Consider the following 13,539-nt stretch of genomic DNA (forward strand, 5'->3'; position numbering starts at 1 on the left):
TATTGTCTTTTTTTTGGTTTATTGATTAAAAACTGATCCTAATATCTGACATTATCTGTTGTCCAACATAATGTACATCATAAGATCAAATACAGTACTATCACAGTCTTTTTTTTCTTTTTCCATTCAATAGGAAACTTGTTAAAGTTCTGCTCTACTTAAGAGGATTAATGTTACAATATGATTACACGTATCTACTGTATGTGTCATACTACTATTATATTGTATATATATATTCATCAGAAATGTGAATAAATTGATCACCAGTTAACAAACTCATAAAAGTAATGCTTTTTCAGCTATATCTATGCCATTGATGAACTAGGGTTTTCACTGTAATAAAATATTTCTCTTCTTGGAGAATGGAGACAGAACCCCATTCATTGGCCTTGGTCTATGCCTCACAATCCAACCATTCTGCCTCCTTCTGATGGGATTGACGGCATCAATACCAGTCCATTGACTGAAGCAAAACTGAGTGCAGCCATTAAATTAAGAAAAAATGGTAAAGTCCCTAGAATTAACTCTTTGCAGGCAGAGCTGTTGAAAGCAGATGCACACGTGGCTCCCAGGGTACTGTACGTACAGTCCTCTTCTCTGATATATGGGAAAATAAAGGCACGTTGGAAAACTGCAGATGAAAGGGGGACTTCTGTAGCTGTGACAACAAATAAGCAATTATTCCTTCCCATTCCTAGCAACATTTTCTATAATATTCTCCTCAAATGGATCGCTGATGCTTTTGATAGCAAGTTTGGTCAAGAGCAAGTTGGGAAATCTTAATTAAGCAGAATTATAAAAAGTATGTTGTTTTCTTTTCTTTTAAGAAAAATGTAGAAATCTTATGGTGAGAGTCAATGTTGCATCTGGAAGCACACTATCGTATAATGTGATGAATGGTTTAATGAGGTGGACTGCATGATAAAATAAGAGTCATTGAATTGAAAATAATGGCAGTACAATTTGTTCAATCTAGTATCACATAATGTTCTGGGGTTGCTAATTTTACATATTGTAAGTATAATGTTAGCATGATATAAGTACCAAGAGTTTATGTTTCATTCAGTTTAAGAATAATCTATCAAGAAAAGAATACATTAAAGTCTTTGTGAATCTTAGTCTTTATTAAATATTGTTTGGTGTTTCTTAATTATATACTAACACAGAAGCAAGGTGTATGAATAGAATACATAAATAGACATCGGTCATAGGAAGCAGCAAAATTATACCTGCAACTCTTCAGCCATTTATATTTAACTCATGTTACAGTATATTTCAATTACATACAGTACAAAGCAAATAGTTTTGTCAAAGAACATGAGTAAGAAGTTTATGTTTTATTTTTGTTTGAAAAATATCTGCATAAAAATTAATGAAATCATGATAAAAATTTCAAATCATGAATACATGTATTAAAGTAGAAGGGAAGTTAGAAGGGGGCAGCATGGTGGAGCAGGGGTTGGCATCTCTAGGGCCTTGGGTTCAATTCCAGACCAGTGGTGCTAGACCAGTGGGTTCTCCGGTTTCCTCCCACAGTCCAAAGAAAAGCTGGTAGTATCACAGAGCCAGTCCCAGCTCCCGTGAAAGGCGTAGTTAAGACGTTTGTGGATGGTATAATCTGGAAGTGGCTGGAGAAGGACAAAAGGGAAGCCAAAGCAAGGAATGGACGGGAGGACGAACAGGGGAAGGTGATGGCAGTGATCTAATCCAGAGGGAAGTCCAAAAAGGGGAATTAGGGTGCAGTCCAAGGTATAGGTACGGTGAGATCCATCCAGAAAAAGAATCCAGGAACATGGAAGGTAAAACCATAACGGAGGAAGGCGCTCTGAGCCCCGGACTCAGATGGTCAGAGCACCTGGGGAAAAGGCTTTGCCCTTGGGCTTCTCCTGAGCCCGGTGGATAGGCGGACCTTCAGACATCCGTCTTCCAATACTGATCACAGAATAGAGGAGATGCCAGACTTAAATAATAAAAAGGTAACAAGACACAGGTGTAGGAATTCAAAAGGGTAGGAGTGCCCTCTAGAGGATGGAAGATGATTGTGACAGGTAGGTTAAATGGTTTCTTGGAAAATTGGCTCAAGGTGTGAGTGTGTGAGTGTCTGTGTTTGTGTGTCTGCTCTATGATGGACTTGCATCTCATGCGGAGTGTGCCCTGCCTTGCAGCCATTGCTTGATGGCTTAGGCTCCAACTCCCCCACTACCCTGAAATGGAAAAAGCAGTTAGAAATTGGATGGATGGATGGAAGGTGGGAGAAACCAAATAATATCACAAAGGAAGTTACATGGGGGGCAATGGCCAAGAGAGAACCGAAGAGAAAAACAAAATAAATGATGAGGTAATTAAGTGCTTATACCTAAAAGCTAAGAGTATTAGAAACAAATTAGATTAAATTGAAGCTACCACATTCACAGACAATTATGATGTTATTGGAATCACAGAAAAATGGCTAACTGAAAATGATGGAGATGAATGAATAATCATATTAGTGGATGCACACTGTTCCAAAGTGAGAGAGGAAAGACAGAACTGTAGAGCTGTAACATTATATTTCATAAAGCACACTAAGGCTCAGGATTTAAATCTAGGGGAATCAACATTCTCTGAATTTATATGGGTCAGACTCATTCAAAACCATGCAAAAGTGTTAAGAGTATTCTATAGACCATCAAATACAGATGTTGATTATTCCAACACTGTATAATTAAATTAAGATGTGCAAAGGAAAACCAGTTTTATAGGTTTTTATATTTAACTTTCCTCACATTGACTGGAAAAGATCTATAGGAATGTCAGCAGTAAAAACTGAAATGGTAGAAATGATTAATGACTGTTTTATAAAGCATTTTGTAGGACCACCTGGAAATGCTAGTTAAAGCCTTGTCCTTTCAAACAATCAAGACAGAGTGAGGCAAATGTGAGGCTAACAGCAGAGACAAATGCATATTATACAGTATATACAAAATGGGAAACCCTAAGTTATATGATTACGTTGACACATTTACATCTTCTATACAATGTGAGGAAACATTCTTCTATAAAATGTTAGGATACTGTATACTGTATATACTTTAAATCGTAGCATTATAATCAAGTGATATTATGTTGAAATTGAATAATGCACTAAAAGGACTCATTTAGAAAGTTGTGGAATCTGACTGGGAACAGCAACCAGATAGTGTTCATTCTGGAGCTTAAAGGAAAAACAAATCATGTTGAAACAGGATAAGATACAATATACTAATCAAATAAAAACTGATTTCAGGTATAACCAAAACAACTCTATATAACACGTAATAAGTTGTCCTATCTCAATTCCAAGATAAGGGGCTAAAATGGACATCCTCTGTATCTCAGTTCAAGTTGGCAATGTTTTAAAACAATTCCTGAATCAAACAAGTCTTTATTTGATTTACACACTTGCAGTACAATGACAAAATATTAATTTACAGAACACCTACAGTAGAACACTCCTTAAGAAATGAATTGGGCATCTTATAACCATGAGGTTATGCCCCTGAGCAAAGATCAAGCCTGTTTCAGTGGTTAATATTCACATCTCCGTAATGTATTGCAACTGCTTGCTCTTAAAAAGCAACAAGATATTTTTTAAGTTACAGTATAGGTTTCACTGATCAAAATTAGCTGTGTCACTCCAATGAGCCCTGATGGGGGTGAAACAACTACTGTATCTCTGACTAATAACTTTACATGCAGAACGTGGAATTAGTCTCTTCTTCTTATGTTATAATATACTCTCTAGTTATGCTCTCTAGCTTTGTGAAACAGATAGAATTAATTAATATTCACATTCACATAATTCTTAGTGGCTGCTTCTCTAAAAAGCTGCACTCTGAAAGGTGCTCCATCTAAGATATGTACGTACATAGTGTATAATTATATATTGTGAAAGCAAAACAATCTGCTCAAAAGACTACCTGTTAATCAAAAATCAATGCATTTTGGAAAATGTGCTGCCTATGAAACTTCACTAGTTTTTGATTAAATTGAATCATGGCAACAAAAACACACAGTTCTCAAAGAACTCAATTTTAATAAGTTTTTTGGAAATTAAAGACCATTGGCTAAAAACAAAATACAAATGATAAGATTGTATCATGTTTACCATTCCTAGCTGGGCTACATTTCGTGTTACATTTTTGTTTGGTGAACTGCCTTGTGCTGTTTCTATGGTAACCATCATGAAAGATGTAATTGTCTTCACTCAGCCATGAGGAGAAACACTTTGAGACAAAATTATAATAGAAATAGAAAAAAAACAAAAAAAACATTTATATCGAGAAATCAATGTAACTATTTATAAATATGGTTAATGTTGGACATTTCAACATGGCAGAGGCAATGGTGTGATGAAATGTTAGCAATGTTGAAGCAACTCTTTGTTAAACCCGACTGAAGTGGAAACTATAGCTACTGCTTTTTAATGAAAACTTAAAAAAAAAAATGGAAATAGAAATAATTATGATATTCTAGCTCCAAAGTTTAAATAAAGATATTTAGTATACGGTATTGAAATATCATTAAATGTGTAGGTTCTGAGGATTACTTTTCTGGCTACAGCCAGTCGAGTTGTTGCAAGAAATAAAATGTTTTGAAAAATATGCCAAATATTCTTGGCTGAGATCTCTTTGTATTTCAATTAAAGACTTCATGGGGCATGTTTTTATCAGCTGTTTGAAGAACTGTCAACATTAAGATAGGTTGCCATTGTATTGGATGGATAAAGTCCTAATGTGGAGAAACAACATACTGTAGTGTATGGGAAAAACAAATAGAACATAAAAAGCATTAGAGAAAAGAGTGAGAGAGGATGCTCAGAGAGGAAGTGTTTCATGTCAACGCTGTTCAACCTGCACTGTGGAAAAGACTATTAACTTTCTGTCTGTTTCCATCACTGTATCTAAACAATAAAAGAACACATCTGTTCAAGTTCCTTTCTTCTGCTATTTACATATTGCTCCTGAAATATTGCATTAGTAAGAGAGTGGGATCTTTGACACTGACATTGGAGAGTTCTGTCTAGGCCTGCTTGAGACCAGAGAACTCAAGACTTGCATTTATCTTTTTTACATATCAAAATCATATTCATAATGACATTTATGATAGTGACACTACTTTTTACTTAGGCTTGCATATACTGATACATATATATTATATTGTTCAGAATTACTTTTAATTTAGGTTTTCTAAAATGAGTTAAAAGATTTTTTAAATTGTTTTTTCAACAGGATTGCAGTATTTATGCAAATGTATTAACTGTTAAGATAAGAAAAAGTAAAATATAAAATCATACAAATGAAAACGCAACAGTGCAGAATTCTGCCTGAAGAATTAACATGTCTAATTAAAAAGTCACTCCTTTGAGGGACTGTTGAGTGCACATAAGGAGCTTGTAATGGTTGTATTTTTAAATATCCATTAACTAGGAGTCAAAGGTGACACGTGTGTATCACAGAGCAGAAAAGCCCTTCAGACTGAACTCACTAGGGCTCAATTGAATTTGCTGTGAGGAATATTCAGCCATTTCATTTATCAGAACATGAAAAACTTAGGCTCCCCCACAGTCCCCTAAACACCAAAGTTAGCAAAAATAATGAAAACCATGGTCCATATTAACCTTTCCTCAAAGATCAGGCTCCATGGAGACCCATGCAAGACATTTATAAATGATGGCTGTTAAACAGTGGTTATGTGATAATTTCACTTCATTTGTCTGTCTTTGTCACCTGTATACTTTCTCTAGCATTGGCTTGTCAGTTAATGTAAAGAAAAATGACTTGTGTCTATTAAATGTGCCATAGGAGACATGGTTCAGGAAATTGACTCATATTGGGTTAAATTCCCAATTTGGCTAAAATAATAGGTTAACCTTTTCAGTAGTAAGAGAAACCATTCATCTGAAAAATGTTTTCTTCATTAGCCACATTCAATCCAGAAAACAATACAATTTTGCTGTTTTTATTATCCTATTATTTATCTAATAGTCTAGGATAACTTCTTTTACCCTGAGTTAGTGATAACAACAACTTTTATTTCTAAAGGGCCTTTCCAAACCCAAGGACACTGAACATCTTGAATAAAGAAAAAAGACAAGAAAAATACAATAAGGGTAAATGAAAAAAAGTGATGGCAACAGTGTTGATCTGGCACAGCAGGAAAAACAAATTTAAAAAATGGTATTAGTAAATGTACTGTACTGTATAATAATCGAATTCAGAATCTGTTCCTGTGAACTCTGTAACTGTGAATGGAACAGATATTGAAACATTTGCACTATTATTGATTTAAATTCATTTGGACTACCAATACAGAGGCAAGGTACTGTATTTAAAGGTTCAACAAAGGTTGTATTTTTTAATGTACAGTAGAAAGCACAATGTTGACAGTTTTTATTCAAAGCATTTTAACCTATTGTATCCAGAGCTGAGGAGGTACCTTGCAGAACAAAAACAAGTTAAACAAGGTGATCGGGACTGGTGACAACATTACCGGCACATTCTTGGATTCAATAACATACAGTACCTAACAGAGTGACTTGTTATTACTGTTGAACATAAAATCTTACTTGACCCCTCTCATCCTTTATTTTTAGAATATACTCTCCTGCCCTCTGGAAACAGTTACCAGATTCCCTGTATGAAGACTAAACGAGTATTTATTTAATTTATATCTAAAAGCATTCAATTGTTCAACTATGAAAAGAGATTGTTTGGATATAGAGATATTCTTCTTATTGTTGTTTAAGACACTTTACCAGATAATTGTATGCTTTTTATGTTATGATACTGGATTGGGGTCTGACTGAGTAATGTTGGTAAATGTTATTTTGTATCATAGTATTATACTATTGCTCTATTGCATTATTGTCATATACAGTTTGTTACATGTTATGACCTCTTGATGCGCAAGACAAATCCCAGAAACTTTAATCAAGTTCCTTCTTTTAAAATGTCTTTTGTCTTTTATCTTTGTGGAAGACTTTCTGGAATAGACCTTAACAGGATAATGATCCAAAGCCAGAGAAATGAACATTGGTTTCCAAAAGAAAATTGTTTAAAATGTATGTACTGTAACTCTAAAACATAAACAGTATGTGATTCATTTTGAACTTACAGTAGGTTTTCCAAAGTTTCATGACCAGAAAACATATTTGTCTCTTTTATGCTGTCAATACCTGAAGCATTTATTGCCTTATTTTAAAATAAATAAAAACCATGCCTTCAGATGACTTTGATGCTTCCTTATTATTTAAAACAAAAATTACAAACATTAGTTAGACTTGGCCGTGCTAACATAATAAATGGAGTAAAAAGAACTGAATTTTATGTAATTAACACTTTCACTAAATCTAAACACAGACTCGAGAAACTCACAGATAGTCTGCCTTTCATTTCTGTAGTTCACAGTCTGCTAATATTTTCTATTTAGTTTTCTTGACTGTCAGTGTATTGTAATATGACAAGCCTCAGCAACACTCTTTTTTTTTTTAAGAAATAGCTCAAAACTTGCAGAAAGCTCTGAAAGCCCATTAAAATGATCTATTTCTGTTTCATATTTTACAACATAAAGTTTATATTTGGTAAATTCCATGAGTACATTTAATCGAACTAGAACAAATTATCCTGTGTTCAACTTGGGAATTTCAAGTGGCCATAAGTACTTATTTGGACATGTTCACTTTAAGACAAATTCAGAGACAAATTCAAGTCAATATTTGGTTGCATATTCGTTTGAGCCAAGAACTGCATATAGTCCTTGATCTGTTGAGCTCACCTGAAATGCTTTGTTGCAGCCACCTTCAGTTTTTGACTATTCTTAGATTATTTTGATTGTTTTCTTCTGGATGTAAGAGAAATGTTCACTTGGATTTAAATTTGGAAATGGTCTTTTCCATTTCCCTGATGAATTCCCTCACTCCACTGGCCATTTGTTTGTGTTGTGTGAACACTATTTTATATTCTGGAGTGCTATTTTGCAAAAATTGAAAAATATGAAGTTATGCTAGCCACAGAATGTACCTGTGAATCAGAAGTAATTTATCAAAATCTCTCCTCTGCTCTGGCATAAAGATCAGATTACATATTTTAGAAATACCATTTAATTCCACTCTAAGACTGTCAGCAAATCCCACACTTAATATTCTCTTACTGACTCAATTATAAGCTAATTATCAAAACTAATCTGTGGTTAGTCTAAAAGAAAAGGATAAAAATCATATTAGAAGAGAAAATAAATCTGTCATTTTTCCATAGTAATTGCATCGCCACTGAACAAAGACCAGTACAAAATGCATATTCTATGCCAGTGCAGCATACAGTGTAAAACGAGTGTTAAGCTGTCATTAAAAAAGATACAGTATGTTCTGGCCTTCCCATTAAACAGAACAGGTCTCTTGGCTTAGTGGGTTTGGTGAATACTCTACACCAGGAGTCTTTGTGTTTCTGATCTAAGTATCTATTTCTTTCATTATAGCAGACTATTCGGTTTCTTAAATGAGTTCTTAATTAAATCATAAACTTGATTAGTTGGACCTTTCCTACTGTTTTCAGTGCTGAAACTACTGGAAAATTGATGTTACATGACATCTGAAGCATTTTAGAAGTTAAGAAGGAAAAGATCTAATGACTCAAGCTATTAGATTTACCTGGGCCAGCATGACATAAAAGTAGTTTCTTGAGTCAAGAGGATCAAGATTAAGAAGATGTGTTCAGTGTTTATCTACTAAAGTCAATTTAGCTTTAGCTATAAAAACTGTGGATACAGTATTAAATTTCAGTATCATATACTGTATCAGAGAGATGCCATACCAGAAGTTAAAAAGAAAACCTTATTATGAGAAGAATAATCCTACTTTAAAGTCCCCAATGGGTGTTGTGTCTGTATGTAATATCTATGAACAATCAAAATATACTTAACATAACAGAACCATTTACTGTAGGAGTAAATTCTTTTTTATTTGTTGTTGATTGGCACATACTCAAATAGTTTTTGAAATCAAAACCTACTAGGTACTGTAGGTAGAAACATTTCTAACTTCTTCAGAGGTAATGAAAAACATATAAAGGAAAGATTTAAAATTAAAACATAAGGACTGTATGTTTTAAAATACATAATGTACACCCAGCTAATGCTTGACTCTTCTTTGTAGGAATGCAGAAAGTTTGGGAGCTATGAGTCACTCTATGAGTCATTTTCAATTGTTAGAACTGTATCCTGTGTACAGCTCTCAGATGACTATGAAAACATTTATCTTCTTTGATGCGTGACACACTGAATGATTTGTTGAATGAATAAAATATTTATGAAACACCTATTGAGAAGTTATGCTCACAATGATATTCCAGGCTTCACACGCAGAAATATGATAATGAATATATATATTAGAGAATTAGCAGGTCACTTCAAGTATATTAACCTTAATATGTAATATAATAATTAACATAGCATATGCTTTTTTATTTATCCACAAAGTAATATTATTTACTCTTGTGGTCTGCAATATCTGCAAGCCATATCTTTTATATATTTCAACATACTGGTTGTGTCTTACCCTTATTGAATTTTTAAACGTTACTTCATTGTTTAACAAGAAGAGAAAACCTTTTCATATCATCAAATCAATATGAATAAACCATTTGCAAATGCAGTTAATTGATGCCTCAGTCTTTTTCAAATCAAAGTTCTTGCATCTGTATCCTTATGTTAAGTCACTACCCACTACCATGTGTATCCTATTTCATCAACACTCCCCCACTGCCTAAATCCACTATAGTCAGTGTGAGTGACTAATACTAACCTCATAGACTACGTCAATAGGACAGATCTAAAAATAGCATATCCTTCAGGAATGTGATTTGAAAGAAAGTGATATTGCAAATGAATTTGTTTTCATAAGGTTATTCTCTCATTATGTGGAGTATTTTTGTCTTAATATACATTACATCATTGCACTTTTAAAAAATCACTTAAGGCATAGCAGTATTTGAAAACAAATCTCTGAGGAAGCCTTCAGACTTGGGAAGTTCAACAAAACCAGGTAAGAGTAAAATGCTAAACTAAAACAGCAGTACTGTGGCTAATAATGAAAAAATGCATTAATGTCTTTCAATTTTTCATCATGTTTTTTCTCATCTACAACTTGCTGTTGCCGTCATCTGTACTAGACGCTTGACTCTTTCTCTGAACATCAACACTGGATTATGTTAGCTACTGTAAATTCTTTATTTCTGCACTTTGTCTGTTCAAGTCTCTACTTGCATAGTCCTCACCTTCCCATCCTTGGCTCTCCTCTGTGATCCACTTGAGCAGAACTAAGCTGTGCTCAGCTAAAAGTTTGAACCTGCCCTTTGTCTTGGATCTTGATTGCTCTCTTCTTTCATTTTGCAAAATGTTTCTGTAACGATCATTCACTGTTCTATCAATATTTCCTAATAACCTCTTGTATACAATCTCCTCACTTCTCAAACTCCCTCTCCAGCTTCCACATTCTTTTTCTCCAAAAACTTTATTTCGTTTTTCATCTCTAAAATCTCAAAAATCCACTAGCTCTTCAACACTTCCCCTCTCTCACTCATTACCCCCTTCCCACAGCCTACTCAGTCCCTACTTCTCCTGTGTGCCTGTAATGGTGTAGCCATGTTTCACCTGATATTTGACATCACACTGCAGATGTGCAACTTGGAGACCCTATCAAGAGAAAAAAGGTGTAGGCATTTTCAGGAGGTGAAAAGACTTAGCAATATTTGTAGTGTTCAATTAGCATTCTCTCTATAATAAAGTTAGCACAAACAGTTGTAAATGTCTGCTCATATAGTTGTGGTGTCAGGCTAGTTCAAGGTTATTGTTAGACCAGTGAAAGAAGGTTAGAATTTCCCATTTGGTTGCAGGCAGAAGGGGGTTGGCTCTCCAGTAGTTCAAAAAGGTTTCCTTATAGTTAGTGAATAAAAAACAAGGTTACAAGGGAATCTGTTACTATAAGGCAAAAATGCATTACGGACCAAATCATGGTGGTATGGTTTTAACACTAGGGTTGGTCCAGCCTCAGCCCTGGCTTTTTAATTTCCCAGAAATAGTATTAAAGGTTACAATGTGTAGGGTGCAGTGACACTGCTTTAAACACTTGATGTCCATAGGTCCTCCACGCCATACTACAAGGTCTGGGGGACCTACAGTACAACAATCTTTTCGGCCAACATCTCCCCACCCCCTTGGCTGGTTCTCCCTCCAGTTTTTACAAGTTTGTTAAATCACTTCAGCTGCTTCAGGTCATGCTAGCTTCATTGGCAAGTTAATTACAATTTTTTACCTATTCATATCTTTATGATTGTTCCTTCTGCTTACACTTAATAATTTTAGTGCTATAAATCATTCAGAATAAGGGGGATTGAACTTAAGAAGTCTCTTATATTGCCGGAAATTTCAGACTTTGAATTCTCTGAAGAGAATGTTCTTTTAGCTTTCTTTATTAAACAGTTCTAGTTCTTTATGCTAATGCTTATGATTTAGGCTTATGCTGTATAGTTACCTTCCAAGAGCCACTTTGTTCAACAGAAGTTTCTAACTCTAAAATCATATTGCTTCATATGCTTATACAGCCCTAGTTTTGGTATGGCACAATTACTGTAGATCAATCAATCATATTGTTCTCTATCAAGAAAAGGCTGTATCAGGGAACATTTGTTACAGAAGATATTCTTCTTTCATATGTACCTTATTACCCACCTAGTACTCTGTTTCCATAATTACTCCCAATACTGGATTGAATGATATACTGTACATACTGCATATTCACACTGATTTTTCGATTTAAATTGTATGGTTAGCCCCCAATTAGACATGCAAATGACTATACGGTATGTATATATGTATGCATTTCATTGTACAATATTGTTAAAATCTGTATTTTTTAGGCTTAATTTAAAATAGTTTTCCATTCTTTTCAGAATTATTTCCACAGTGTTTCTGGTGCAGGCCATCTTTACAAAATGAGAAATGTGACTCATTTTGTTGCTTTAAAGTTTGCAGTAATGACACTGTAGCAATCAGTAGCAATTAATATTTGTTATATACACAATGTATTCCACACATTCAAAGCAAAAAGCAAAGAGAAAAGCAAAGATATAACTAATGTCAAAGCAAAATGAAAATCCATGATTGCAAAAGTATTCAAACCCTCTAGTGTGGCAAATGCAAACCTAAAATAATTGAGGTGTATAAAATTACCTCAGCCAGACACACAATTAGATGAGTGGTTTCTGTCTGTGTATAACATTATTGTATATATTGTCCTTTGCAGCCTACGCATGCTGACGCAGCTACCCACCTGAACTAATTATTGTATATATTATTTCACATATTATTGCCATGTTTTCAGAATTAAACCAACTGTCTCTGTAGGATCCCTCAGTCAGATAGTGAATTTCAAATTTTAAGCAAAGACTGAACGATGAAGACCAAGGAACCTTCAAAAAGGCATAAAGTCAGGCATAAAGTTGTCTAAAGGAACGGCTCAGGAGATAGGTACAGTATTAAAAGATCATTATAGGGTATTGCAAAAGACCCTTAATATCTCTTTCAGCATGATGAGGTTGATCCTTAAAAAGTGGAAGGTGCTCAGACACTGCCTAGATCAGGCCATCCCTACAAAATGAACAGCCAGGCAAGGCCAATGGCAAATTTGAAACAATTATAGAGTTCAATGGCTGAGATGGGAGAAAATATAAATGGCTCAACAATATCCCACTACTCCACCAAAGGGCTTATACTGTATGCAACTAAGCAAGAAAATATCCCACACCAAATTTGCAAGAAAAGCACCTGAATGATACTGCAAACATTGTGGCAGAAGAATTTGTGGGAAGACAAGACATCTACATCAAATTGTTTAAATACAAACAGTTACATATGACAATGAAAACAGCAAAAAGCATTAGTCTGTCAACACCAACCCTAATGGACAAGAATGGTGGTGGCAGCATTAATCTGCTTCTTATCAGCAAGGATGGCTAAGAGCCTTGTCAAGACTGATGGGAACATAGGAGGAGCAAAGTACTTACAGTACAAATCTTAGAAGAAAACCAGTTTCAGACCTAAAACTGGGACCTTTTCAGCAGAATAATGCTGATTATCAGATTATGAGATGATTATCAGCCTATTTGAAGCACAAGGTCAGAGTCTACACTAAAGCAGTTAAAGAATAAGAAAGTGTCCTTGGGTGGCTCAAAATTCTGACTTGACTCATATTGAAAATATGTGCAAAGACTTGGAAATTGCTATCTATCAGTGATTGCCAAGCAACTCCCATTAGCCTGAGTTGATGTGCAATGTTGAAAGAAACTTGCTCAAAAGACTTACAGCTGTTATAACAGACAAAGGTGCCTCCCCCAAATACTGATCTTAAGGATCTGAATATTTATGCTTTTGCTGACATTTACTGTTACATCAGTTACCCTTGGAAGTCTTCAGTTTAAGCATTCCAGTTTTTAACAATATATTAAGGATACAAATGTGCATGCATCA

This window comes from Lepisosteus oculatus, chromosome 10 (assembly GCF_040954835.1).
Source record: "Lepisosteus oculatus isolate fLepOcu1 chromosome 10, fLepOcu1.hap2, whole genome shotgun sequence".
Classification (NCBI taxonomy): domain Eukaryota; kingdom Metazoa; phylum Chordata; class Actinopteri; order Semionotiformes; family Lepisosteidae; genus Lepisosteus; species Lepisosteus oculatus.